Source organism: Rhea pennata, chromosome 6 (assembly GCF_028389875.1).
Source record: "Rhea pennata isolate bPtePen1 chromosome 6, bPtePen1.pri, whole genome shotgun sequence".
Lineage (NCBI taxonomy): Eukaryota > Metazoa > Chordata > Aves > Rheiformes > Rheidae > Rhea > Rhea pennata.
The window spans coordinates 18,889,988-18,894,227 of NC_084668.1; positions in this window are offsets into that span (position 1 = coordinate 18,889,988).

A 4,240-nucleotide genomic window follows, 5' to 3' on the forward strand; every position below is an offset into this window, starting at 1 on the left:
TCATGTTGTTCTTTCCCTATTCATCAGGAATAAATATCAGTGTGCGACAACTCTTTCAGAAAGTCAAAGTTATTACTAGGGCCTTATTTTCTGTATTAAAACTCAGAACATAATTACTTGAATTATCGTGCCTTTTTTTATGCAAATTCCTGTGTACCGCTAGGTAAGAACAAATCCCGTTTGTCCTGTGTTTCTGTCTGTCATTTAATCCTGTGTGCTTCACAGACCATGAGGCTGTACTAAAACAAGTACAGTGTCAACACACTGTAAGCCATTACACTGCATACAGCTTCAGGCTTTCCTTGCTTAGAGTTGGAAAAGATTTACTACAAGATTCAGCAGGCACAGCTGCTGATTTATATTAGGAGTATGCAGGTATCAACATTTAGTGAAAAATTTAGCAAAAACATGGATTTTTTCTTGAAAATAAATGAACTTTTTGTACTTGGTTATAGAACTTAAATGCGAAGGAAAGGTGGGAAGATTTACAGAAAGGTACATGGTAAGTTATTACATTACAGAAATGCTCATCTGAGCATCTTTGTTTTACACAATCTAATTAGTCAAGCTCACAACCACCAAACTCCCACAGGATTAGGACATTAACTAATGTATTTGGAGACCCTGTTCAAAACTCCTGCACTAAATAATACTGTCACCAGCTAAAGAATGGAAAAAAATCTCCAACCATCAGTCTTTGTAAGGCCTTTTTCTCAAGACATGTTACAATCCACCAAATAGGAAGGTTGTCATGCTATGTATTTACACAGTTATACCCTCTACAAGCTTTGTGTATACTATGGGTTGAAACAGCTACTGACAATGAAAGCTAAGAAATTATGTAGCTGCTCTGTCATCAAAGTTTAACTGCAAACATAGCCAAAGACAAACTAGATATCACATCTTTTCAAAACCAGTTAAAACTCAGCAATCCTTTTTTATAAACCTGCCAGAAGGTTTTACCTTCTAAATGGATATTCTAAAATAATAATAAAAAAAATATTTAAATGAATGCTGAAGTGCTTTTGGAGCTTCTGCATTAGTAATGTTCCCTACCCTTCTAGGTATCTGTCTTTCACAGGAGATCATTTAATTTAGACAAATTCCTACACATTTGTATTAGCATGTAGTCATTAACATAAGAACATATGCCACATTAGTTCAGACCCATCTTCTCTTCAGCAGTGGCTAGAAATCAATGCCCTGGAAAGAGTAAGAACAGGGCAAGCATATGTGATACTTCCTCAGAGTTTTCTCCCAGCTGCCAGCTATTTTCAGGTCAGGGAATTTCATGAGATTGATGCTGCCTGTCTCTTTAGCTTCACTCAGTGAATCTTTCTTCCAAATACTTGTCCAATCTCCCTTGAATACAGAATCAATGGATTGGATTTGTGCTACTGTTCTCTAAGGGGAAGTATTTCAACCTTCACCTTGTTTCACTCTCTGTATGTAATACTGGCTATATTCTATATAAAAGAATAGCACTGGTTTCACAAAGTTGTTGCTACTTTCTATTGGTTTCACTAGCAAGTGATGCTTTTTCTTCTCAACATTGAAAAAAAAAAGTTAGATTGGGTACATGCTATGTATGCATGCCTGTTCATGTACTGCTCCCTTTTCATGCAGGGTAGCATTTGCTCATGACAGTGAGCCTCCAGAAATCACTGGAATTACTCATGAAAATAAAGAATGCTGCCCTAGGTCCAAAGCCAGGTTACAGACTGTTTCTGCTAGCCTCTGTTACAGAGAATGACTGTTCTTTTACAGTTGCATATAAGGAAGTTCTGCAGCTGGGTATTTCTCAGTGGAAGTCCCCAGCTAGTATTAGTCATAACCCATATTGAAGCGCAGAACTGCATTTCATAATCTTGTTGCCACTGCTCTCAGATAACATAAAAATTGTCCATACTGTCACTGAAGAGCTGACAGAAGAAAAATACTCTTAAAAAGGTTACTTACAAGGTAATCAAAACCTTTGGTTTCCATAGTGTTTAAAGACAATAAGTAAGTCATACTTACCAACTTCAGTGTGCTGATATACAGAAAAATTATAAAGTGAGCTACAAATATTGTAATTGTATTAACATTGCTTTTATGTTGCTTTGACTGCACCATGTCTGCATGTCTGCACTTTAATTAAATATTGTTTAGCTAGTTTCTCAAACACAGGATTTACCTGTTACAATTTATAGGCAAAATACAAACCTTATTTGCATTGCATATACTTAAATTTCCATAGGCTCATCAGCTAACTACTCTTTCTGTTGGGGTGGGTGGGAGTGATTCAGCCTCTTCTTCTCACTATGAAACAAGAAACATTCATTCTAAATTAACCCATAGTTCTCCTTTTATGACCCAGGAAAGGCATTTCAAGGCTTTTTGGGGGGCAGGGGAGGGAACCTTTTGGAAAAATCCTGTAGCAGCATGTAGTAGTACAGATTTTGTCAGCACCTAAAACTGTGCCATACATTCCTTTGGAAAAGCTGAATAGTTCTGGAAAAGGTTTAAACATCTGACGTGAGCCACCTAGTGTCTGAACATACAGCTACATTAGGAAATTTCAAGAAACGTTTTAACTTGACAGTCAGTAGAAGCGTATAAGTATTTATGAACTTTAATTGTAAAAACAAATTGATTTAAACCTTTACTGAAATACAGCCTTTCTGCAACTGCAGCACTGCACGCATACTTTTAAAACAGTAAAATTAGCAGATTCCTAAAATCTCAGATCAGACTTAACTGCACTGAAATAGGCTTTTTCTTCCTAGTTATCTTGTGAAGATTGCAGGTAGGACACAATGACATAAAAATGTCGAATTTGATGTGGTACTGAAATGAAGAAAGTGTGTATTGGAATAGTTGTAGGCAAGGAGATACAGAGACTAAAAAGGGCAAGCAGAAAAAACAGAAAAAGAAAGCAAGATGAGGAAGAAAAGGACAAAAATAACTAACCAGTGGGGCAGAACTCACTCTTCCTTTAAAAGATCAAAGTTAGAGATCAAGTTAGCTACAGAATATAGATTTTACACTCTGATTGTCAAAGGTATTTTTCTGTTCTTCTATTTAACAAGAACTTATTCAAAATGTTGGAAGTTTCTAAGGATGTTAAGATATGTTACTGTAAAGCTTGCAACATATCATACTTAGGGAAGAAATGCAGAAAATAAAAAAAAAAATCTGAATAACAAAGATAGGAAAAAGACCAGTTTCTCTTGTGCTATACTGTGAAAGGATATTACTTGTAAAGCACTAACAGAATAATGCATGTAACTTGAAAATCAAAGTCATGTTCCTAGATGGCTGTCAGTTCTGCTCTGTCAGGTCTAAGACCTTTACAGCAAATTTACATTAAGTACATTGCTAGAATTTAATAAACAAACTTTTGTTTCCTATAAAAGCACTTACGTGTAGTTACACCATTTCATAGATGGTATGTATGTTATGTATGGCTCTATTAAAGTCCTTAAGTCCCAAGTTCTTAATAGCAGCTAACCAGGAAATACCGTTTACTGGCTCATTCAACTATCTGCCTGCAAGCCTCTAGTCTTAAAAAAGGCCAGAACAGAACATGTCATTAAAAACTTATCGGGAAAGGTAAATTACAATGCAAGTAACTTTCAAGGAAGTACAGCAAACAGCCCCGGCTCCACGCATCGTACTCTTCCTGTGGCTGTGCCGGCCTCGGCCCCCGAGCGTGAGGCTGCCTCGCTCAAACGCGCAAGGCACCAACCCAGGTTCTGCTCTGCACGGGCACATGGAAAAACTCTGTTCCAGCAGAGGAAACCTCACAGCCCAATCCGCACATACACGCAGTGGGGCTCAGGGTGAGGCAGACTCAAAGTCCGTAATGCTTCTCTTCTGCTCTGACAGTGCCCCGCACAAGCACATTTCTCCCATCAGCGCTCTTCCTCAGAGACACCTCGGGGTCCTGCACGTCACTAAGAAGGGCTTGGGGCAGTAGCGGAATTAAACTTAACCGCATTTCCATTCTAAACTTATCTATAAAAATCTATTGCCTGCAATAACTAAAGGCAGAAAAAAGTGTCATCTCACTAACTTAGCAAACGCTCGCCGAGGGCAGGGCCAGCAGCAGGCCGCGGCGAGCACGGGCCGGCCGCGCCTGGCCCCGCGGCGGGCGCGCGGCGGCGGCGGCGAGGGCGGCGCTGCCCGGGCGGCCGGCGGCGCGGGGCGGCGCGGGGCGGCGCGGGGCGGCCGTCACGCGGGGAGGGGCACGGCAGGA